This window comes from Amblyomma americanum, chromosome 6, assembly GCF_052857255.1.
Source record: "Amblyomma americanum isolate KBUSLIRL-KWMA chromosome 6, ASM5285725v1, whole genome shotgun sequence".
NCBI lineage: Eukaryota > Metazoa > Arthropoda > Arachnida > Ixodida > Ixodidae > Amblyomma > Amblyomma americanum.
Window position 1 is genome coordinate 27,535,599 of NC_135502.1, and position 25,871 is coordinate 27,561,469.

Here is a 25,871-nt window from a genome sequence, read left to right on the forward strand (position 1 = left end):
CCGGGCCCGACCCTGGCCAAGAAAAACAGCGCATTTTCCAGTCCGGGCCCATAGCCGAGCCCGGGCTTTAGGGTCGGCAGAAGCCTGTGCAGTGCTCTACCCCAAACTACGGCGCCTCTTTCACCGTTGCTTCTTTCATTCCCTCCTTCACTCCTTTCCTCACGGGCCAGCTGAGCTGAGCACCGAGAGTGAAATTACATGGTGCTGCGGCTTCTCTACTGATAATCTCTTTTTTCACAACCGTAGTATGTATAACAAAACGAGCGTGTTTCAAATTACCTCATATAGCGAATAGTGTTTTTGCTCGGCACTGCAGCCGCGGTAAGCCATCTGATGCAAGTGCGCGAAGCAAGCGCTGAAAAGCTGTGTTCTTCCTTCCTTTTTTTTTCCGTTACCGCCGTTTCAAACCATCCAATCGGCCTAGGCTAAGTTTCACAACGTAATGGCATACACAGTGTCGCATGCGCAACATGCAGCCGGAGCCTCACAACGCGGACGAGCGGAATCGCAAAGCGGGTAGGCAAATATTCTTTTCGCCCCTCCTTTCCCCGAGCGCTTGTTTGTGGGAACGTAAGCTGGATCAAAATAGAGCGCGGCGCTGGGCTGCGGGGCGTGGCTTTGCATAACAGAGGCGGTCCCGTCACGGGCCCGGGGTCTGCGGCGAGTCCAATGACGGGGCCGAACGCCACCGGCGCCGGCCGCCGCGCCATCCATCTCGCCGTGTCACGCAGGTGTCGCCACACCGCCTGTCGCGCGTGGCAGACCGCGAGAGACCCTCACCCCTCTGCGAGCCGTTTTATCGTTCGTTCATTCATTCATTCATTCGTTCGTTCTTTTTTTAGAGAGAGAGAGAGAGAGAAAAAAAAAAGACAGAGCGCTTTGGTAACGAGGGCTTGAAATACAGACGCACACAGTGAGAAGACAAGCGCCAGTTGTCGTCACACTTTTGACCCCTTCACCCAAGAAAACAGTGGCAGTTAGACGCCCACAGAGTAGCGGCCTCCGAAGACGCTTAAAAGAAACATCTCCTGCCCGCTTCAAGGTTGCAGCATCGTGGCCCGTATACTCTTCCCTAAAGCTAGGTATCTTGGAAAGCATTTCGCAACGGCCATTACGCTGTGTAGCTAAAGTGTTTTGAAGAAACAGAACGGGGTACGTTAACCGCGCTGTTTTGTGATTCTAATGAAAATAAAAAAATAGAACATCACGCCGGCCGGATGCCGGGAGAAAAGTTCTGGCGCGTTGTTCTACGCGCATGGAAGACCATCACGTGTATTGGAATCTCGAGAAGACGAGCCCGTTCCCGCAATGAGCAACTAAAAAAGCACGATGTGAGTTTCCGACTGGCCGGCACGAGAAGCAAAAAACATAGTATAGCGCGGCAATTTAAATAATCCTTAAGATCGGCTCCAGACGCTTCCGTGTGAACCCCTATAGCTATTATCTTTGTAATGATAACGCGTGAAGACTTTCATTGGACCTACAATTACACCATTATTTAGTTAGCTAGTCGTTCGCCACGCTAATCCAGTGGTGTGGCAGTATAGGGAGCCACCAGAAGGCAAAGCGCTCCGGCGACTTCCTTATTCTCACGCATATTTCTGCGTGAGCACGTCACCCACAGGAGGATACGCGGTCAGCGCGTAAGCAAAGTTGCATTCCGCTTCGCTGTGCTTAACTAAAACGTACGTGGAACGCGCTAACCGCAAGTGAGCTTCCGCTGCCGCAAATAACGAACGGGACGGGACGCGAGCGACGAACGAACGAATAAAATGGTGCGAAGAATGGCCACTCGAGAGACGGCCCAGTCTTCCTACAGGGCACACCACGATCAGCGTATACGTCCTGACGTGCCGTAGAACAGAACGTAACTGTACGAAGGGGCAAATTGGCGATCCAGCCCGGACAGCCGTTCGGCTCGCAAATCTCGTCCAGCTCGTTTTGTTTCGCGCGGTTGACACAGCTGTAGCGCTAATGTCCAAAGCACACCCTCGCCATCAACAGCTGTGACAGGCTCATGTCATGCACATCGGAAAGACAAAAGAACCCTCTCCCCTGGAGCCCCGCAGAAGGAGAGGAGAACACACCAGCGACCGCATCGGCAATTAAAACAGGTTCTCCTTTCCACACAGCAGCCGGGCAGAGGGAGGGAGGCGCTGCCAGGCTCCGCGATCGGCTCTTGCGTGGCGGACACGTTCAAGGGCCCCCGCCAATTAAAACCTTCGGCGTCGACACGCAAGGCCAGCGCGGGGTACCCCCTCTCCCGGCCGAGCTCCTTTCCGGTCGTCACACGTGAAGAAATAAATTCACGCCGCCCTGCGAAACAATGAATGGCCACAGATAAGAGAGAGAGAGAGAAAAGACGGAGAAGAAAAATGCCCGGACCCAGGTGCACGAAAAAGCAGCGCCGCTCCTTCCGCCTGCGATGGGCGCGAATTCGTCGCTGGGATCTTCGGTGTTCGCCCGTGCCACCATTTTATTGCGCCCAGTAACACGACAGCAATACGGTAGACGGTGATGCCACCGCAACAGTCAGCAGCGCACTCCGGAATACAACTGCGCATCGCATTCAAATGTCTTAAGGTGTGACATTTAGGAAGGGGGAAGAAAATCGTGCTCGTTGGAAGTTCTCCGCAGCGAACGGAGGCTCAGCTGGCGCGCAGTATCTCCTTATGCGCCGACGATGACTACACACGTAAGTGCAGCAACTGAACGCATTTTATCTGTGTTGTATGTGTGTGAAAAAAAAAGCGTATTTTTGGAGCAAGCTTGCACGTTGGCTCATCATACAAATGTTTCTAGGGGATAGAAATTCTGCACTCTGCTGAGGCCCTGAATTTTGCAACACACTGATGCAGTTTCGCAGCATATGCCACGTATCACAATACGCGGTTTGTTAACTTCCTTTGAGTTGTCGGTGCCAGCATTTCATACTAGAAAACAAAAACAAAAACAAAACAGAAGTGCCAGAGCAAATAACGTTATACAGCGAGCCGAAGCCCCTGCACGTGACAGAAGAGCGTCGGGTACAGGAATTGGACAAGCAGATGTTCGGGAAAGCGCCAGAAAACGGGAAAATAGCATCTGTACTGTTTTAAAGACGTGTTTCAGAATTTATAAATTACAATCTTCATTTTACTTTCCTTTCTAATATCATTTACCTAACAACGTTCCACCACTGGCTGATTCGCCTCTTCTTCATGTCCAATTTGGTGAACATCAAAGGAAGAGTTTTGAATCCGGCTTCTGCTGGACTCAAACAGAATCGGAGCACGATGAAAGCATCGAGACTGATGCTGCTCAACACAATAGCGTTAAGCGAGCTATATACCGATCTTAAATCGGCTGAAGGTTTGCACGTATACCAGTCAAATGCGCTATTGTTTACAGAAATGAAATGCTTGTTCTGTTTTCTGTAAAAATTAAAATTAACTTCAAACTCTGCTCGAATTAGCTACCCGCCGCGGTGGCTCAGTGGTTAGGACGCTTGGCTACTGATCCGGAGTACCCGGGTTCGAACCCGACCGCGGCGGCCGCGTTTCGTTTGAAGCGAAACGCAAAGGCGCCCGTGTGCTGAGCGATGTCAGTGCACGTTGAAGATCCCCAGGTGGTCGAGATTATTCCGGAGCCCTCCACTACGGCACCTCTTTCTTCCTTCCTTCTTTCACTCTACTCTATCATTTATTTATTTATTTACACATACTGCTAATCCCATTTGGGATTGTTGCAGGAGGGCAAAATAGGGTTAGTAATAACAGTTCAAAAAATACATCATTTTGGTGAAGATCGTAAAATAGACAACTTATAGTAAGTGTAAAGCAAAGGCACTGGAATTAACTATGGAAATACAACCAAAAATAAAACAACGCAGAATAACAATACAACGAACTGTATCATAACCATACCGAAACAAGGCAAATTAATCTCCTAAACCTATCCCTTCCCTTACGGCGTGGTTAAGGTGTCCGCCGAGATGTGAGACAAATATTGCATAATTTCCTTTCCCACAAAACCAATTTTCAATTTCGAATTAAGTGACAGGCAGAAAGCATTTGGTGGCTGGTGCGCATGGAATAGCGTCTTCTGCACGTCGCGTCAATGGTTGCAAGGAAATTACGATAAACATGGAAGGAATGGCGCAGGCAGTGTGAGTGATAAATCAGTGAAGACGCGCTGCACAGCAAACCTGACAGACTAGTTATCTGCTACGATTGCTTTAGAAAGCGAACCGGAGAGGCATAAGTAGGGAAAAAAAAGTATTCTTGCGGTATGCGCATAAATCACGTCGTTTGAAGCGCTGCTACAGAGTGCCTGTCCCTCATTACTCGCTAAAACGAAGCGAAAGAAAGCTATCGAGAAAAGAGAAATAAATGAAACGATCACATGCGTGCGCATTTACGAAGCTGCCCGAAGCTATTTGCGCAAAGGGTGTCATGCAAATTTCTGCCTTCACGTAATTCCCATCATCTATGAGAAAGCACACTGTAAACGGGTCACGACCGGGGCCCGCATTTTTTTTAAATTTCTTTTTCCTTTCGTTTCTTCCGATTATCTCATTAGCAGCGGACCTCTGTAAGGTCATGGCTGGCAGTCGCCAGCCCGAGGCCAAACCAACGAGGAAAATGCGACAGAAAGGAAAGGATAAAGAGACCTCACAAAGCATGTACCCCGTTCACACTTAGCGCGCTCAGCGGTGCGCTATACTCAATCATTGCAAAATCGTTTGAGTTATTTCACGCTCACAAACGTTTTAATGAAAAAGGGACTCATGATATATCAGCATGAGACTGATTTGAGTCGATGCTCTCGCATGCGGTCTGTACAGGAAGATTAAGACGTGTTGTGAAAATTCAGCTACTTAGCGAGAGGCATTCTGTTCTGTGTACTTTCCAAGAAGGAGTCCCTTGCGGCGAGGACAGCGCGAAACATGGTGACTAAGGAATACGAATTTCAATTTAGGCACAAATTAAATAATAAAAAAAGCCTGACGCATGCTTACATATAACAAAAAAAAAAAGACGCGGAGTTGGAAGAGTGCGCGCGAAGCCTCTCCTCAGCGCATAGTAGCAAAAGTAAAATGGCAAATAACTTTACCACGCGACGATGAAAAATGTGCGATGCCTTACAGCTTCAGGGCTGTAAAAATTTCGAGTCAACAAGAACAGAGTCCCAACGTAAGCTGCGCACTATTTTAAGATGAGCACTTGTTGCAGCTACAGTTTTGCGCGCGACACAAGGCTGACGGCAATGCGGTGCAGCCAGTGCCCATGCCATTCCACGAAGGATGTGTAGTTTGCGTGAGCCAACAGCTACCCAATTCCCCCTAAGAAATTATGCTCATTAAACGACAGTACAACTAAGTAAACGATGGCTATAGTATACCAGTTATAACAAGACACGCACGCATGTGACGTCATCGGGCTATGCGACGTATCAAGCACAAATAAAAGTTTCTTGCGCCGTGCGGCAATAACCCTAGAGAACTACGCACTGCTTGGCTCAGACGTGAAGCCTGCTTTCCGTTCCTGGGCTCCTTTGCTCGGCAAAACGCAAGTACTGTAATCGGCGAGCGCGTCTATTATGCGTCTGGCAGTTCGCGTTCCTTACTTTTGATGTTGAGAGTTCATTCAGCCCACGAGGTAAGTCGTCAAGCTGCGAGCTTGTTGCCCGCCATCTTGAACCCGGCTAAGTCGCTCAACGAAGGATGCAGGTTTCTTTAAGAAGAAATGTAATTATAGCGACAGCTTGGACGCCGTATTTGCCTTCGCACTTTATGTGAAAGTAAATTGAAAGAAGTGCCTGGTGACGACCGAAGACACTGTACGAAAGGTGACGTACAGGATAAGTATACGCACTCGCCTCAGGTATACGAGCTGTTTTAAGGTAGGGTTTTAACCCTGCCCTGACCACAGTGCCAAGAACGCACAGAACGGTCAGGACGGATGATGAACGGAAAAGCAGGGAAGCCTTCGTTTCGTCACGGATATGCAAAGACGACGACATACAATTACGTGCAACGCCTTCTCGAAAGACATGGGCGCCGCATCACAGCAGCCGACTGCCCCGCCACTCCAAAAAAGCTTAAAAGCCCGCAATGTGCTTCGTAATCCCTCTGCTGTATTCCAAGCTCAGGGCAAGCCAATAAGCTGTACTGACGTTCTGATAAAAACGCAGCCGCGGCAACTAAACGGAAAGTCAATTATACTCAGAACGCAGAGTGGAACAAAGCAAAGGTACGGACTCTGGGCTCCTTAGAAGTTTACGGAGTGATCATACATAACCCAACGGTAATAAAGAGACATCAGACTTGAACACACCAGCTCGAAGAAAACGCGTTTACAATGGAGTCTATATATCCGGCTAATTAGCAAAACTGTTTTACGGCAACTACCAGAAACACCTGACGTGAAGAACTTTCCATGATGCATTTAATACTCAAAAGCTTAGCGTCGTAAGCGCACGGGCCACGGATTTTAACAAAAATGCGCGCCAATTATGCCGGAAGACATATGGAGACCCTTTGTATCGAGTGGCTGAGAGCAGGGGTGCGCTTAAAAATACGGCATTGTTCAAAGTGTAGCTGGAGATCGTAAAACAGCTTAACTTATAAAGTCTAGGACCGCACAGCTGCTCGGTGCAGAACACGTGAAGCAACGCTCAAACCAATGCCGCCACAGCGCTCGCAGAATTGAGAAGCAAAAAAAGTCCATGCATGAGGCACCGTCTGCATTTCGTATGCACACAAGCCACAATGAGGAGCAATGTCCTCCTCTCCATGTACAATATGCACGCTGATACAATGCTGAGCATATGCTCGTGATGAAGTGAAGACGAACGAATAATGCAGCGCTGAACCTTCTTCACTCAAACTGCGAGGATCCAGGGCTTCAGCACGTACAGAAAGAAATTCAAAGACAACCAACCTTAGAATAACACGAATATGAAATCAACGCACGTAATTCCTTCTGCATTCCCGCTCAGGAACGATTCTGTCAACCCCAGCGAAAGATGGAGCCGAGAGTACGCACGCGCCCGTGTTTAGACTGCACATTATAGCAGTGGCACAGCGAATGCGCACATCGCAGCCAGAACTGCAGAAGGAATACGACGGCTACAGGCAACGGCCGCCGGTGCACGGGGCGTGCGGCGCACGCAGGGAACGGCCATCTCCATCATTACCGTTTCGGCGGCAGGCATCTCGCGGCTGATAAATGCCCGCCCCAAAGGCCGGCCGGCAAAAAAGAAAGGGGGAGCCAGCCACGCTCGGACACCGGGCCCGCCAAACAAACACACGGCTCCGACGACCGCCGGTGCACAGCGGCGCGGACGCCCAGGGTGGAGTTGCCGCCGCCCCAGCGAACGGTGCTGCGCACAGAAAGCAGCCGGAGTGGGTGGCAGAGCCCTCCCCGCAAACAAGCGCAAGCGGGCTCGCCGCGTCTTTATCGCAAAACGGAATGACGACGGCCGCCGGGAAATAACAAGAAGTGGTTTCGCCGGCCCAAGGAGAGGAGCTGGCGCGACCGGTGGCTGCGCCGCGAGGCGGCGTCCCCCCTCACCCCGCGGAACGACTGCGCCTGACAGGCCGGGCCGGACGCGGACGTATAACTAATGACGGCATATCGGTCTGCGCCGCGTGTCGCCGCTGCAGCTGCGCAACGCGCGCGACGGCGGCGCGACCCCTTCGGACCGCATCAGCGCCCGGCTTCTCCCACCCCTGGACCTCGATCCCCTAATAACCTCCGGTATCGCGGGCCAACGCAAAGCGCACCGGGAGCCTAGGGAAATGGCTCGGCTCAAAATCGCCCCCCCCCCCCCTCCCCCCACGCTGCGGAGAGAGAGCAAGGGGGAAACATCGGCCCCGGAGCAGCCCGGCCTGCTCCCTTATTTTTCCTTGTCCCCGTTATTTGGGCGCGCCGGACCGCGCAGCGCTCCGCCGTGCGACTCCAAGACGCAGGGCCGAGCCCTGCCTTCGCAACGGCCGTCGCGCGGCCCGTTATCGGAGCCCGGCCACCACGGACACCGAGCGAAGCGCATGCCCGCTTTAGCCACTGCCGCGTGGATGCAGCCTGCAGACGCGGCGGCACACAACTCCGAACGACGCGGCGATATGGCGGCCACGTTCAAGAATTGCTTGCTGCGTTCTTTCTCTCTGCCACGCCTTCGCTATCGCAACGACTGCGCCGTCCGAAGCCCACTGGCCGCGAGACGCTCGGTACAACCACGCTGGGCTAACACTGGGTACGCTGTAGATTGCACGTTTTATGAGACCACTGCTGTTTCATGAGCACGCAGGAAACTGAAAGCACCAGCCGCACCCGCTTTCCAAACAGAGGGTTAGAGCCCATCAAACGAAAGATAAGTTATTTCCAAGTCAGCAGAATTAGCTGAGGCCAGTTTATATAACGTCCAGGTCCTCTAAAAACCAATGTAGCAACTAACCAATGCAACTCCAAAAAGCAATGTAACTACAAAAACCAGGCATACGATGTAACTCCACAAAACGAGTGCGACCAGTAACGGTAATCCCGGATCGCTCGAGGTTTGGCACTGACTACAGCGAAATGCTGCCTCCAAAAAAAGGCACTGCGACGCATACAAAATTGACCGGGACGCCTAATTACATAATATGCTGTCTACGCGATAGCATTAGAAGCCGTTGATGTCTTAACCGGAGGTGACACCATTTCCGGTCTGGTGACCTCGGTTATCTCCACCCAATCGAAATTATTCGCTCTGGTGACATCACTTCTCTCCAGCCAATGGCGGAATTTCATGACCGACACATTTTCATAAAAAACAAGGTTTTTAACGCTATCGCATTAAAAAATCTCCATTGTTACGAAAGGAGAGTATAAGCATGTTGTGAGCAAAAAATGGAGGCGGGAAAGAAAAGAGGAAGATCAAAGAGACGCCGCAGTGGAAGGCTCCAAATTGAACACAACAAACCGAGGTTCGCCATCGTAGTGCTCGAAACAGCCCTTCACTGACATGACCGGTATAATGGCACTGCGGCCTGCTTTTTCTTTGTTTGTTTCATCTTGCAGTAACAGGCAGCATATTCAGCTGAACGTGAGACGGCCAGGCCAATTTCAAGAACGGATAAGCGAAAGAATCGGCCTGAAAAAGGGCACTCAAGCCAAGCCTGCCACACAGCGCCTAGGGTTGGGGGGGGGGGGGGGAGAGAAAAAGGTCACAATGGGTGTTCACAATGTCAGAGAGAGAACGCAATTAGCGGGGCCCAAAACGCCATCTGTGTAAAAGGCTCAAGCAAAAATTACGAAAGGTGAAGAAAGACAGAAGTATATTGACAAAATTTCCAAGTCATAACTGTTGCTTGTAGACGGATCAATAAATTTATCCTAGAAAAAGGTGGTCTGCGCCAGGATTGGTAAGCGGAGGGAGTTAGCCGTCGAAAATAAACCTCGACGAACGGGAAATGGCCTTGCATGCCAGCACAGGAATGCACAACGGCCAGCTAAACTTCCTGCCTAAAAAAAAAAATATCTTGCTGTATAAAAAGAATATCTCTAACATTATATAGACTGCCATCCCTCCCACCGCGCGGTTGAGCAGTCTTTAAGGACCCCTGTTTCCCGCAAGGTACAAACGAAAAACTTACACAGTAGGCCGCTTAGCTTCTCTACGTAACGTCGCTATGTGAAGAGCACACGATGAGAATTCGCAAACAGCGTACTAAATAGTGAACAGCCGCAGACCGCCCAAGGAACCCGACTCGGGGCTCGACTCGCAATCGGGTTGTTACACTATGGAAAAGAAGCTGCTGCTCGGAATACCACGGGAACACAATGCACAGCAACCAAAGCTACATGCGAAGCCTCAATTTGAGTAGCAAATTTCCCCGGGAAAAGAGAAGGCGCCAACACTTTAACAGATTTGCGTACAAAATGAACGCCTCGGGAGAAACCGCTGCCTGCGAAGTGAAAAGGTCGCGAGGCTTTTGTCCTGTCAAAAGCTAACGAGCTAGTCGCGAAACTCTGTTCGCCCGCAGAGAATCGGAATTAATTCCTGGAAAAAATAAAGAGAACCTCCGCGCTGCAACGGGCTTCGCGAAGGCGTGCAAAATAGGGTAGCATTTCGCCGCTAAAAAAAAAATAAACACAACGCCGAAGAAATGTATAGCCGCGAGCAATATGAGGGGGAACAAAGATTGAGAGTTCATGTACTGGTTCCTCCGTAGTTACGAGTCACAAACGCAGTTTTTTTTTCCTTTTCTTTTAACTAGGTTGCCTCTTGGCGTACAACATCCGAAAATCATTCACAAATTTAGTGGGAAAGAAAAGGCAGAAAATTCACAGTTCTGAACAAAACGGTTGTTCCCTACTGTACTCGATTTGAACAGGACCGCACGGTCGCTTGCAAGGTAAAACAGCCACTGGGAACCCAGAAAATTCCTTCCTTGAGCTTCACGATTACGTAAGACGGAAAACACAACAGCGAAATAATGTTTTGGTGCACAGCAAGACTTCTGTGAGAATTTATCGGATAATGACACTGGCTTCTCCGTCTAACAGGTACTAAGTAGCGAAGAGTAACTCAATATTGCTTCTTGCATTTTCAGGTAACATAGTACGCCAACAAAGCCATCAGTATACTCCACTAGAGCTCAGAGCTCTGAGAGAAACTGAGACGCGACCACGGGTCTGCGTCCAAAATCGCTGCAGCCGCATCGCTGCGGTCACCGTTTGTATAGCGTTCAACGAAGGCGTTAGTAACCAGTGACCACGACCTCCTTAGCGCTGTGTGGTGTATGCGGATTGCTGCTGAAGTGAGCTGCACTCGAAGACAAGGCATGAAAACAGCCAGAGCCTAAAATTCGCTTGAAAGTATCTTTTTCCATGAAAAAAAAAAAAAACTCAGACCAAAGCGCTGTCATCCGTCCGTTACACACTTTGTTTTGTCCGTTACACTGTCTGCAGACACAGCCAAGATATACGTTTTCCTCTCTTTTATCAACTTTTTTTTTTTCTGGCGCGCCACTGCGCCACGCGTTCGGAGACGTAAAACGTGGCGTCCGCTCGTCACTGAAAGGCAGTGAGAGCCATGTAAAGAGCCGCAGGGGAGCTAAGCGCCAAGAGGTGACCCGCTAAAAACACAAGCGGACGGGGACGCCTCTGTCCGGGACAAGAAATGCAGGCGACGACCCGCCTCCCAAAGGGAGGAGGAGGAGGCGGACTACACGACACGGCATCCGCCGAGACCCAGTGGTCCTGCTCGTTTCGTTCCCCAGCGGGAGAACCGGCCGGGGGGCCACCATGTTTTATTCAGCCAGTTCTATCTCGTAAACAAACTCGGGTTCTCGCTGCCACCGCGTCGCCGGGACACGACTGCAGCAGCTTCCAAATTTCCAAGAGACGTGTCCTGGGTCCTTTAGCGCGTCGTTCGTGCCGGCCCCAGGGTCAATATTTAACTTTCTTCGGGGCCTCACCTCCCGCTGACCGAGCCGGCTCGGGGCGCCTTTTTGAGGAGCGAGGATCCCACCGCCGCAGATGAGGCCGCCTTGGAGATTTCCCTCCCTGCGCTTTTTCTTCGGCACTCTTGCGGCCCGTCACGTGACCTCTACTGCTAACTTATAGAGAGAGAGAGAGAGGGGGGGGAGGCGCTTCAAATACATCTTCAAACGCCAGCGTGTTGTTTACACCAGTCAGTGTTAACAACGATGAGAAACCCCTAGCTGGTTGATGTATTACAACATGACAAAAATAATCATCAGCTGCTGATCACTTCGAGCAGCTAAATAAGTTGCCCAGCTAAGCCGCGGTGACGCTGCGACGGCGTACGCAGATGCTCAAAGCTTCAGGCGAAGCGGTATTCCAGGAAGAGAGAAGGTCGCGCGAATTTACCACTCTGGCACGCTGTAAAAGGCGGTTGGATCGATTTATCTTCCTGAAACCAACGCGACGAGCTTTAATGACGATAAGCACTGGCGCATACTCTCAAAAGATGGCAGCACCTATCTTCCAGGAGAAAGCAATACGTGGGACGAGCCTCTGTGAACAGTCGTGAGCAGTCATTAGGGAGAACACGACAATACGGCGCAAGAGTTGCCTCCGTAGTTTACCTGTCACCGACATCAGAAAAAAACATGATGCAGTACGAGTTATTCCCATATGAGGAAAGCGACACAGAAGATGCATCGTTGAGACAAAAATACAAGAAGAAACAAAGAAGTGTAATAATTTCAAAACACCTGTTAAAGAACGACATACCAATCCATTCTTCGCAAAAGAGGCGGCTTGTGCCTACAGTACATATAGCAGAAATTTCTGTATTACGCATATCGCTGCCAACGAGAACGCGCGCACCACTGTGTTACATAGTCATACAAGATTTCCACCATTTAAGAAAACTGCAGAGGAAGGACTACCCTCATAATCACCCTGCTGTTGCCGATGTTAACTACGAAGACAACGCGTTACCGCAAATGGTCTCTCGTGGGCCATTTAACAACCACACAACAACTAAGGTTTATTGTCAAGTAAGAAAGGTTTTTATAGAGGTCACACAAAGAAATTGACCGCCACTAGAAGCCGCAGTGCCGTCCAGACCATGCAGGGTCGCGCAGTCTCCTGCAAACACGGTCATTTTCGGATCCATCACCTCCACCATCGTAGTAAGAAAAAGTTGAGTCCGCCGCAGCACAAAGGCCGCCTCTCCCATTCACCTCCGATGATTCATGCTAGCTGCAGCCACGTTATTTTAACAAATTTCCAAACCTCCTCGCTACATCTGACTCTGGGCCGCAGATCACGCCGTCCTTTTAGGCTGTAAACAGACGCATTACCGGCTGAAGAAACTAAAGCGAATCACAGAGGATCTATGGCCCGCGTTCGAGCTCCCAAACATATCGACTCCAGAACAGGACAGCTGCCCGCAGCACTATCCATCGACCCGGCAGTCAAGGCGTTCCTGTACGATACAATGCTTGGAGCAGACAAGACAACCATAACAGGCATGAGAAAGCAAACTTAAGAAACAGCTCGGTGAATGTATGGTGCTTATGACAACAATAATAATGAGCGGAAGCACCTGCGGAAGTAGAAAACTGATATGTAGTACCGAATAATACCCGCCGCGGTAGCTCACTGTTTAGGGCGCTCGGCTACTGACCCGGAGTTCCTGGGTTCGAACCCGACCGCGGCGGCTGTGTTTTTATGGAGGCAAAACGCTAAGGCGCCCGTGTGCTGTGCGATGTCAGTGCACGTTAAAGATCCTCAGGTGGTCGAAATTATTTCGGAGCCCTCCACTACGGCACCTCTTTATTCCTTTCTTCTTTCACTCTCTCCTTTATCCCTTCCCTTACGGCGCGGTTCAGGTGTCCGCCGATATATGAGACAGATACAGCGCCATTTCGTTTCCTAAAAAAAAACAAAACCAATTAGTACCGAATTATAGGGCTACAGCTTTTCCATAATCATCAGCCTTCACTGCCCAAGTACGGGCCTGCAACACGAGAGAAAAAATAACCGACCAATGGTCGTTTCCTAGCACTGCTCGAATGAGGCGCAAGGACCTGCAGCGAACGAAAATGAAGCGCAAATGCCTTTCTAAACGCGTCTGTTAACAGAAAAGCCGTTTGACAAGGATCCTACGCCACCTATAACCGCAGCCAAGCGCCAAACAGATCGATTACGAAAAAGAAGCATCCAGCACGAAGCAGACCCTACAGCACGCATCCTTGGGGAGCCGGGAAGAAAAGAGAAAACAGTCGACAAAAGGTGAGGCAAGAACGTACGCATGCACACCGCGCGTGTACACCGCCTACATGCCAGAACCTGCCCGACCCGGCGCCCGTCCCGCGCTCATCCATAACAGACATCGAAGTACACAGTAGGACGGCATGCCCCAGCGACGAGTCGGAGAGCGTGGGATGAAAGGACCGGACCGGACCGCAGCGCCGACGAACAGGACGGCAGCCGACGAACGCACACGCAGTGCGGTGGAAATGCACTATGCGAGAAGTGCCGGCGAGTTAGGAGAGGTGCTGCAAAAGAAGAATGGGCGTTTCCAGAATAGTCGTTCATTTCGCGTTTCCATACTGGCGCTGTCCGGGCCGCGAAATACGGTCGGCGAACGACGGCCGGTGCGCGCTGATGCCAGCCGGCGCGCGGATTGTGAGATCGCCGAGGGGAGCGCGCGCCCGGGCTGGACAGGCGGACGCTATGCGAAGGGGCCGCAGGGAAGGAGGATTACGCTTTTACGACGTGCCGGCGAAATTTATCGCGCCGTCAGCTTGACCGGCGTCGCAGCAGCGGAGCGGGGCCGGCTCGAGGATCAAGCGCCGCTGAGGACGTCCCATCTTGTTGAGTGTCCGCGCCCAGGACGCGGGAGGCAAAGTAATTCCCCAGAGGAGAAGAAAAGGCCAGATAGAGGGGAAAAAAGGGGGGGAGACCGACAGATACAAAAAATAATCGGGAACAAAAGGAAAAAGAAAAGCCGTCGATGAACTAGCGTCACGGCGCAAAGGTTCTTGGCCGCTTTGTTTTTTTTTTCTTTTGTCCCGCCCTTTGTGAGCGACGGAGAAGGAGACGACGTTGTGTGTGTAGCCAGCTCTCTCGACCAGATATCACTGCGCTGTCGCAAAACCACGCAGTGTGTCGACTACCACAGAAACCAGGGCGCACTGCTAGGTGAAGTTACTGACGTTTATTTCGATCAGTCTGTTACGGAGCATTCCACTCGGCGATCCGCAGCATCGGCCTAACCACCGCAGGAGCACCAAATCTGTGCCGGTGTTGGGGCATCCAATAGGCACCCAGCGTTTCAATCCAAATCGCCCACCGAAACCGCTTTTCTATTAGCGGAGCGTGAAAACGTGCTCCGGATTGTCGGTTGGAATACGCCATTACTTTAAGAATCAATTTCGCGCTCCAAGTCACTCGGTCAGTGTAACTGCTGCACCATAATTATCTGGGCTTCTGGAATCCTGTTCTAGATATTGGAAGAAAAGGCCCTACAAAGCACCAGAAGGCAGATGCGTCATGAGGAATAGATGTAAGTGTTTTGCGACGCACGTAGCGCCCCCCAGTTGATTCCCTAGGCAGATATGTGGCCGTGGCTGCTTCTGCAACAAGGTCTTCTTCGTTTTTAAAACGCACGACAGATTTGCCGTGCTTCATCATTTACGTATTTCCCAATGTACCATCAAAAAGGAATATCAAATGCAAGCTATTCGGTTGACGGCTGTATATGACTGAAGCACATTTGCAGGGCAGGAAACCTGAGTACAGTCACCCACACACTTTTTCTGGAAAAGCAGCGCTGAACAGACGAGGACAGAGACGAGGCGACAAGGACGGGCGCTATAGAACGTTGTCTATAGAACGCTGAAGCCGGAGCTCTGTTCCGCGAAAGATAATCACCGCTGCCTGGTGGGCCCAATACAGTTTCTAGAGACATAAACAGTTAAATACTTTCCATGGGAATGAGCATGAACGACTATGACAGCGGGTCTATGAGCGGGTCTATGACAGCGACTTCTGTGCCGTAATGCGCATCAAATCTACGTGTCGAAACGCACGATCTGACTGCATTACTTTTTCCTGTCGCCTGAACCGGACCTATTTCAAACAGAATGGATATCACGCAAGCGCGAGGAGATGCGCTTTGGAACCCATTCTCAAACGCATTGCAGAGCATCAAAGAATCGCCTTTGCTGTTCAGCGCACGTCACTAAGAAAAGGCGCGGCTAAAGAAGGGGCAGAGGTATGCAGTATTAAATGTCAAGGCGAACGGCAGCTAGCGCATCACAAAAGATGAAAACGGCAACGGTTGCAGAGCGCATGCGCGGCGCTGACTAGGCGGCTTTCATTAACGAAAGCTCAACCGGTGTGATCCAGCTGCGCGAGAGGTTAACGCGAGATTCACAACAACTAACAATTGCAATTGTAGCCGCACGAATAACGAGTGGCACGAGGACAGTAGTGAAGTAACAATGTATTCATGCCACAAGGGCTTTATTAGATTTTCCTGCAATCAACAAAAGCTCCTTACATTTTCATCCACGATATGATTTGAGGAAGCCTTAAACACCTTGAAGAAACAGCCCTCTCGCACAACGCACTGTGCGAGAGTAGCACCACCAAAACTGTATGCACACAGATCAGCACGTTAGAACTAGCTGAAAACAAGGTGACGATGAAGCGTACATAAGATGAATCAACGAGCCATATAAGATCATTAAACAGGCGCGCGCTGAAAAAGTGTTTCTCGGGAATGTGCATTCACTATACAATCTTCCCTTTGCTTGCGCACCCTAGCTGGTTGCAAAAAGAAAGAATTTTGATAATTCGTGTGAGAACAAAACATAATTGTGTGTGTTTCTTTTTTGCACAGCTCAATCGCGAAAAAAAAAGGAAATGCGAGTCGGGAAATACTTCAGCCCTAAACCGACAACCACATGAAGAAAGCTGCCTACTGACGCGATAAAAAGAAATGCGAACAGCGCGGCGCCTACGCGCTATGCTGTACGCACTTCTTTTTTATTGCTCCTGTACCTCCTACTGGAAAACGAGCGACAAAACAGAGAGAGAGAGAGAGAGAGAGAGAGAGAGAGAGAGAGAGAGAGAGAGAGAGAGAGAGAGAGAGAGAGAGAGAGAGAGAGAGAGAGAGAGAGAGAGAGAGTCGATAAGAAAATAAACAGCATAATTTAATACAGGTGAAGCAATCCATGAGAAGTGTTCTTATATTGGGAAGCGCATCTGAGGTTTCTCACCAGCAGTGAAGGGCTGACGTATATGCATGCAGCCATGTTATCACGGTTATGCGTCTCGTTAGCATTTCGTTCGGTTTTGTTTTGTTCTGGGACAAATGCAAACGGCAAAGATGGCGCCCAACCTTACCTCACAGCTGGCGGCTAAGGCGCAGAGAGGAGCGACGTGCTAACCCTATCCGACGTCGTCGTGGCTACATTCTGTTAAGGTTACGCGCCCGCAAAGAAGACACAAAATCAACAACGCACTGCTTCAACAAGGATGGAAATTAGTTTGAAGAGAATATATTTCGCACTCCCAGGCAGCCTGATCTTAACGGAGATGGAGAAATGCTGCTCGCAGCGGACATCACGTTACCGATTAGAATCGTGACATTTCAAAAGATCGCTGTCGCCAGATTAGTACACCTTGTGTTTTGAACACAGAGCGACGGATGACAACCAAAAGGCGTCACCAAAATGGCTACCACTGCGCTTAGTATGTTTGCGAAAAGGGTGTGCACAAGACTGTGGCCGCTGTATTCGCTCTATACAGTCATTATATGATCCCCATAACACACAGATCCCAAGGGGATAGCACGACGACAGGACACGGCCAACGACGGCCACTTTGCCGCTCACCAGAGCACCAGGCTGCACGTTTCCTAACAGCCTCTCAATAGCGAGATTGTCTGTCACCTTTTGAAAAAAATTAATGTTTATATAAGATGTCTCACCTACGACTTTACACAATATTTAAAAATAGGCTTTTTGAGTTAGAAGAGCGCTTTTTTCTGCAAAGCAGTGTCAGCGGTGTAGTAGATCAGAATGCCTGCAGCTAGGACTAGCAGGATGTTTAGCCAATATTGAATGGTTAACTTTTTAACTATTACTGTTAGGCCCCTTAATTATCGAGGGGCGTGTGGCCCACCGTAATTAACATCCATATCAGTTTTTAGAATTTCGAAAACGCGGTGACCCTCGGCGCTGGGTATATTGGGTATTTCGATCAGTTCGAGGGTAAGCGCGTTTTCGTAATTCTAAAAACTGTCATGAACATTAATTACGGTGGGCTACACGCCCCTCGATAATTAAGGGGCCTAACAGTAATAGTTAAAAATTTAACCATCCAATATTAGGTAAACATCCTGCTAGTTAGCGCGTATTAGCCGTATTCTGATCTACTACACCGCTGACACTGCTCTGTAGAAAAAAGCGCCCTTCTAACTCAAAAAGCCCGGTTTTTAAAATTGTGTAAAGTCTGAGGTGAAACACCCTGTATATGTAGGATACGCACTAATTTCCCTCGTGGCCTTTGAACGACCTTTGTTATTACCGTTGAAAAAAAAAACAGCGCATTTATGCTCAATGCATGCTCCCGTAGCTCACAATTGCATATGGTCCCACATTTGGTTGTCTTTAAAATATTGATGGTATAAAAAAAGAGCGAAAGAAAAACGAAAAAACGCGATACCGGATCGCTCCACTTCAAGAATACCCACAGAACAAAAACAGTTAAACACATTTCGAAAATGTCAAAACAGCGGCACGATACACGGGTTACACGCATATTGCTCTGATGCGCAGCCAAATGCCAACGTTTATACCCAATACAATTGTACATGCAATAATGTAGATATATGTTTATCTATTGCGCGCTTAAAAGCTGCGGGGCAGAGAGCCAGCTAGTGTTTTCTCTCCTTCTTCAGATTTAGTTGCCTCCCTTTCAAACGCTTGTTTCCACGGCCCCAGAACAAAGCTCAATTGCACACACAAGAAAACCTACACGCGACACTGACGAAGAAGGATGACACCGCTCGCTGCGACCACAACGGCTGCGTCTGCGCTCCCCATCCCTTTTAACCTTTGCGGAACGAAACGAGCTCAACTACTTGCTGCGCATTAAACGAGCGCATCACGTTTTAACACTCCGCGGTTTGAGAACAAGCTGCTGCTGCGCCTCATTTGCGTGCCTTTTTTCTGCTTAATGCCGCGAGAAACCAGCAGCGAATTATTCAATGTCGCCATTTTACGATGCACAGAGGCTCACCGTAACGGCAGGAGTACGCGTTCTGCTCCAAAGCAATACGTGATCGCCACAGGGAAGAAATAAACACAAGCTCAATCGGCAAGCTTTCCGCGGCTGCTTGACGTACGCGCAGTCTAACGCGATTTGAAGGTGATCACTTCAAGCTTAGCCTACTGCTCCTGTACCGCTCTAATAAGGTTCACTTTCCGATGAAGGCTGGAGCGAATACAGCAGCTTTGATAGCCGAAATATACCTCTATAGCGTATAGGTTTCCTTTGTAGCCGTGTGGTCGCGCTCGGGTGGATGGCAATCAGCAATTACTCCCTCATTATACCTCTATCCCGCACAGCCATGTTTGTTGCGGACTCAGCGACCGGCATGCCGTCAGAATAAAACTGTTGGTTCCTTTTGGCAGGAACGAAAGTGATAACCTTGGAATCGCGCTAGCCTGTACGCCTGCATCGTTAACGCCGCCCGATATCGCGGATTGCATTCAGGGGCGGCACCGGAACGGCGCTGCCTGGTAGCGGCGGGGACAGTAGCTGTTTTTCTCCGGTGAGAAATCGTACCTGACGATGGAGGCGAAACGCAAAAGGCGGCCGTGTGCTGTGCGATGTCATTGCACGCTAAAAATCCCCAGGTGGTCGAAATTATTCCGGAGCCCTCCACTACGGCACCTCTTTCTTCCTTCACTTACTCCTTTATCCCTTCCTTTACGGCGCGGTTCAGGTGTCCGCCGATATATGAGACAGATACTGCGCCATTTACTTTCCCCACAAACCAATTATTATTATTATTACAGTCGGGTTCGGGAGAAGCGCAGGATGCATTTTAAATGCGGGAAAAAAAAGAAACGCAAAAAGAAGCACTGTTCAGTTCAAAAGTGCGATACTAGTACATTGTAAAAAACCCACAAGCCGCAGTTTACCTGCACACAAAACGCTAAAGCGCACAAAGCAGATTGTGTGAACCGTGCATTGAGGCCGGCGGTAAACGTAGTACATATTACGAAACTCGACAAAGGGCATTTATACAATTGGCAACCCCGCTGTTCCAGTTTTTCTGCTACTCGAGCAGAGAAACACGCACAAAAACAGAAACTTGTGTACGTAAACTCCCAAAAAGAAAATCACGCAATGTGCTCCTCTATTTACTAGATTTAAAAGATCCCCAGAGATATATTTGTAAACCCCCAGTACACATTGCAAGTTGATCGGTTTCTCATTAGTGAAAATTCGGACGCGGCGGACAAAACTACCACATTTAAGCTTTGTGCATGTGCGGTTTAACTTCCCCAAGAGCCACATGGGCTATGGGGAACTCCGAGTTAATTCAGACTAAGTGGGGTTCGTTTATGTGCGCTGACATCGCGCAGCACACGGGAGTTATTGGATTTCGCTGTCATCAAAATGCGGCTGCCTAAGCCACGACTCGAGCCCGTGACCTTGGTACAAAACCTTGTGAACGAATCTCAAGGAGGCACAGCCATCGCTGTGTCGCTGTGGTGAAGCGAATAACATCTGACTCATGGCCGTATTAAAACAAACTGCACTTGCATTAACCACTCTCTTAATCTAAAAGACAGCAAATATAACGCAGCAGAATGAAATCTGCCGGCACGAAAGAAGGACTGCAGATTTTCAATTCGTTTCCACGTTTGTTCAGTGCACAAGTACAGAAACTACGAAACAACCTGACGCAGTAAGAAAAGAAAGAATTCCATAATACAAATTAAAACGGAACGACATGACAACATGTGCACTGATATGAAGGCAGCCAACGTTCATTTCAACAGCAACAGACAACGGCATGCGTGCAAAAGAGAACTCGCGCAAACTCACACTTGCTGCGACGTCAGCACGATAATGAGGAATTGCAAACCCACCTGCAAAGAGCAAGGCAAAATCATTTTAGAAGCAAATAAAAATAAACGAAAGAGCAAGCCTTTCGTTAACTGGCTGACAGTGTTCATTTCTTCATTCCGCATTCCATTGCAAAAGTTTACCCCACGATGTGCCGCCTGACAGGATCCCAGATCTAGACTGTAGTATGTTGCAAGCAAACATTCAAACTAAAGGAAAGATAGATACTTTCTAAACATATTTACAATCAGCCAAGAGCAGTTAGTTCAAAAGTAGCAGTCCACATATGGCGGCAAATGATTAAAAACCCGACGGGCGGGAACAAAGCCTTTGCAAAACTCCATCGAGCGGACTGCACAAAGGTTACTTCAAGACACTCATAACGGCAATGACATAAGATCCCCGTTGAGCTGCAACACAATATCACTTATATGCCGGCTTTGCGTACTCTCCGGTGTCGCTTCCGAATTACGAGTCATGGAAATAAGCTCCCTATATGGTGGTAAACGAGACATCCCATGTCGCTCGCATACATAACACAAATGACTGCAGACAACGAGGAAACCCGTGCAGAAACGTAAAAAAAAAAGTCTGCCGCATGGAAAACCATTAAACGAAAAATAATGAGCGAATATACACGCATTTCAGTTGGTACGCTTACAAGTTTTACAAAGCAGTGACATCGGGGCGCGGAGCCACACATGGGTTTAAAAATATAGGGGACACTTAAGCTCCGCGTTAAGGGTATGACGCGATAGCGTAGTGGGTTAATTCACATATATGCAGAAGGTCATTCCCTACTTTACACTGAAAAACCAATCGGAGTGTCCTCATACCGCTCCCGGCGCAGTCGTGCAGCGGTTAAGCGATGCGCTACTGCCCTGCGATCGCAGATGCTGCCACCTGTGGGCCTCTGCGACAAAGGTTGCTATTCCTCTTTCAAAAGTGGTCTATAGAAAGTTTACAAACTTCTTATAGACTCTGTTGCCTTCCAATAGATATTTCTTTTTGTCTATTCATAGTCGATAGACTGTCTATAAAAAGGTTTACTAAAAGTGTTTGTCCATAAATTTATAGATAGTCAATAGACTGCCTATAGAATTTGTATTGCCTATAGACTTCTCTGGGGCTTGTCTATAGAGAGTCTACAGATGTTATAGACAGCAGTCTAGGGACAGTCTATAGACCGTCTAAAGAAATTTGTAAGGGTCCAGAGCGACACATCATTAATTTAATAGCCACCTACCACTCTTGGCAGTTTGCTTACTAATCGGTAGGCAGGTTGTGATGAAGCCGCAAGAACACATGACCAAGGTGGCCCGCCTGCCTCCTAGTTTGCCCTCTGCAGGCACCACCTGCCAGAGTCATGCTCATGATGTTTCGCTCACAACGCCGACAAGGCCAACACCGTGGCCTTTAACACTGCTGCATCAAAAAAAGGAAGCCCGAGCATTCAGGTTACCAAAAACACACTAGACGGTGATGTAGCAATCCGAATGATGACGGGCGGTAGCCCGAGCGGCACCCACAACAGCCTGCGAGCTGTAACGAGTCACGACAGTCGGGACACGACTGCAGCGAAAACATCCCCGAGTAGACGTGCAACACTGGCAGCCTGTCAGGTTTACGACGCGTAATGCTGGGGACTCACCGGCCAGGAGTGAGAGCGTCCGTCGGCTAACACGACGCGCACCAGCCCCGCCGGCAGCGCGCGAGCTCGAAAACGGTACGCGGGCGACTCTCTATTCTCCGTGCAATCCCATCGCTAAGCGCCCGACGAAATAAGCCAAAAACAAGGATAAGCGTTCTATTCGACGAGCATTGTTCGCTCTGGCAAGTGGCCGCGACAGGTAAAACAGGCCCGGCCGGGGAAATCTGGCGAGCGCGTACGTGCATGCATAAGCCAGGCAAACATTGACGAATGGCCTTCCCCCTTGGATCGCATTGTTATACGTGCCGCTCGTCGTTCGCCGGCGAGACATGAGGGAAATCCCAGCAACAAACGATCACAAGTGAGGAAAGAAGGGGGGGGGGGGCGCAGCATTCGAGTAAACAAAACGGGCTGTCACAGAAATTCGACAAGAAAACACCGGGAAGCCTTACTACATTTTTCAGGTTCGGCCTGTCGCGGGCAAATAAGTTTGTTCCTGAATGAGAATAACGGACACAGCATAGACAATCACACTCCGTCCACTGATCTCCGAACACCTGTTAAGAAAATCGAAAAAAATTGGTTTTCGCCACATCAGCCGGACTGCGGAGTGCAGCCACAAAGGGAGTCTACTTGCCCGATATACCACAGCTTTCGGACTCTAACCAGGCTCAGCAATAGTTTAAACCGCAGCTAATTTTTTATGTCTCAAGCAACAGACAATCAGCACCGCATTCGCGTATGTGCCAGATGCGCGATAAAAAGGCAGGTCAAAGCGTAGAACACACGCTTTTGTATTGCTGCCGATGTCAAGCTCTGCTCGAAAAAAGTACCTCGCACGGAGACACTTGGGGGCTACAAAAGTTATAGATAAAATAAGCAAGTACACAGAGATCGTCACTTGTATTATCGTAACAAAGACGGAAGAAATGCCCCGAAAAGAAAGTGACGTCGAACGGGCGGAAGGAGGCCATTCTTAAAATCAAACCTACCTTACATTCTTTCTCTCTCACTACCGAGGCTGCTCATTAAGGCGCTTCCATCCCACTTTCCCAGCACCACGCCAGGAGAAGAGCGGAAGGATGTCGGCTGCGACCAGCCACGGTTACCGCCGCGGAGCCTAACGATCCGCGGGCGCTTTACGTGCCGATGCTTTTCCTCGGCCCACCGCCTTGTCCGGGCGCTCATTATAATGGCACGGTGCCAGCGTGAGTCCGCCACCCGCCGCCCAGCTACCGACCACCGGCGCCCCTTTGTTCGGCCCTACGGCGCGCGCCCGGAGAAGACGCCTCTGCGCCGCGCGCTCGAATTACATGCCAGCGATCTCCGGCGGACAGATTGCGGCCAATCGATGGGCGCTGGTTAAGCGAGCACCCGCCCTTCTGTACGCGTCGATGGAGGAGAAGAGACAGACGCCAGTAATCAATGGAGATTTAGCTCGCCCCCTGATCGCAACCCCCCATAACGAGGCGCCAGGCGAAAGAAAGGGTAGAAAAATACAGAGAAAAAAATAAGAGGGCTCAACACTATTTCGCATCACTTTCTTGCTTTTCTTTGCCAGCGTCTCTTTATACGACTCTGCCGACAATTTTCCGTCTGTTCTTTTTTACAGGAGTGGAGCGCCAAACGTCTAAGTTGCAGCGGAAAACGGCCATCACCATTGGCGGCGAAGGAGAGAGTCGGATGATCAAAAACTGCAGAGCAACCCCGAACCAAAACATCCCACACACCCAAAGCCATAAAATATAGGTGTTAACGCGCCCGCCGTTTCACGTCTCGTGATTAGGTTGTGATGGAACGTGCCTGAAACCAAAGACGAACGGCAGCGCCGACACGGGGCACCCAACAACCCAACAAAAGTGCAGAAAACTCTTCCCAGAGGTCTCTAGCATACGAGTGGAGAACGGCGGCGACAAATACCCCCCTATTCAACGGGATTCTATGGCTGCGCTTATCAATATCCGTTCCTCGTTCGCACACAAAAAGCGCATAATGATTCGTGGTGGCGACAACGAAAACGGAATGCTGTTTTAATTCACATCTTTCAACAGTGGAATACTTACAATGGCAGAATATGCGAATTACATCATTACAGCAGACGGCAATAGCCTGAGTCGTTTAACCTGCGGCATTAGTATAGCCGCTACAAGTATAATGAACTTTTTTCTGTACAATAAATTTCAAAAATAAAGATATGGAACTACAGCAACGCCCAAACACTAGCCCTAACTGCAAGCCGTGAGAAATAAAACCACCCCTAAGCAACGCCGCAGGCGTTTCGAGGACAGAATAAGTACGTTAAGTAAAACCTCCGCAATAGTCGCCCACTAAGCAGCGACTACTGCGTACCTCCCCGCATCCCACAGCCCATCCGTTCCCAGGCTCCCTTGTACCACGTTACCACAAGTTTTCTGTCATGAGATACAATGAAGCGGACGGCGACAATGTCCACTTTGCATCCGTAAAGTCAGCGATCTCCAATTTTCCCAGTCGCTAAACTCCATACAGAACCCGTGTATCAAAATCTGGCGTATCTGATGGGGCCTAAACTAGGAGGATAGCAGTCTGTCGCACCACCTGCGAAGTTCAGACGGGCTGCTCAAAACACGAGGACAGCAGAGAAACAACAGCATAGGGGGAGCGACCGTCAGTTAGCCTCCTCAAAGTGATCACGTGGCACAACCAGGTTTTTGCAACTGGTATGATCGAAGGGCTCTGGGATAATAAACTCCCTAACATAGCTGCTACCATAAAAATAAATATATACCAACTAAGAGGTGTTTTAACCTACATATTTGCACTGCCACGCTAAAGTAAGCTGAACGCAAAAAAATCTCGGCGCCACCCAGGCAGTTGCGCACTGTTGCCGGCAGGGCACAAAAGAAGACAGCTATGCGGGCCGATGTAAGCATGCAGAACGCATGCAGAGCGGCGTCCCGGTCGATCCCTAGCCGATGCAAACGTTCTCCGGGCCAGCAATCGGCTCAGCGCGAGGCCCTCCAGGACGGAACAAACAGCGCACGCCAACACCTACGCGGAGGCGGCACCGAGGTTGGGGCGAGCGGGATCTCCCCGGTCGGGAAGAAGGGGGAAGACGCTAACCGCCGATTGCGCGTCCCCGTCGGGAGGGATTAGCGCCGCCGCGAGCGGGAACCCGCGGTCGGATGAAAAGGAAGGGGGTAAGCCACTTGAGGTAACGGCACGACGGGCCGCCGACTGGCCGGGAAGGAGCTCCCTCGTGCGGCTGGGAAAGTCGGCTGGGCGTGCCACCTGCACGGGCGTCTTCTTTTCCAATCTTCCCAGGAGGGTGCCTTCGCGCACAGGCTGCACATAAATATGAGATTGAAGAAACATTCGGTGTGAAGCTACCATACATTTCGAAAGCTGTCAGATTATTGTTTTTGCACCAAAAACCTGCAATGCGGCCAGTATACGCACGCAGTGCTCCAAATCTGTGAAAAGTAAGGACAATTTCCCTGCTGACGTCTCCACAAAAGTTCAAAAGGTAACAGCGCCACTAGATCTCGGCTAGACGGCCCAGTAGCAAAACCCCAGACCTGCAAACTTTGAAAAGGGCGGTTCATGTGAAGCCGGACACAGGGAACGGGAACGGGACACAG

General features: G+C 49.9%; 1 protein-coding gene and 1 long non-coding RNA gene across 5 annotated transcripts in view; one reads left to right on the forward strand and one right to left on the reverse strand.

Annotated features, from left to right (window-relative positions):
* Nucleotides 1–25,871, reverse strand: part of LOC144136480 (uncharacterized) — a 600,742-nt gene that overhangs the window by 205,606 nt on the left and 369,265 nt on the right. Inside the window, exons 1-2 of one of the 4 annotated variants that reach the window (XM_077668841.1) lie at nt 22,252–22,342; nt 20,580–20,623 (exon numbers count right to left, since the gene is read on the reverse strand). The exons of 2 other annotated variants lie outside the window; for them this stretch is intronic. The gene's annotated coding sequence lies outside the window, so the exon portion shown is untranslated. Of the gene's footprint in view, nt 1–20,579; nt 20,624–22,251; nt 22,343–25,871 lie in introns of those variants that run through there. One more of the 4 variants, XM_077668840.1, reaches the window with a different exon arrangement.
* On the forward strand, nt 2,133–24,456 carry LOC144136483 (uncharacterized). The gene is made up of 2 exons (XR_013315623.1): nt 2,133–2,695; nt 23,864–24,456. It is a non-coding gene; the product is annotated as an uncharacterized LOC144136483 (long non-coding RNA).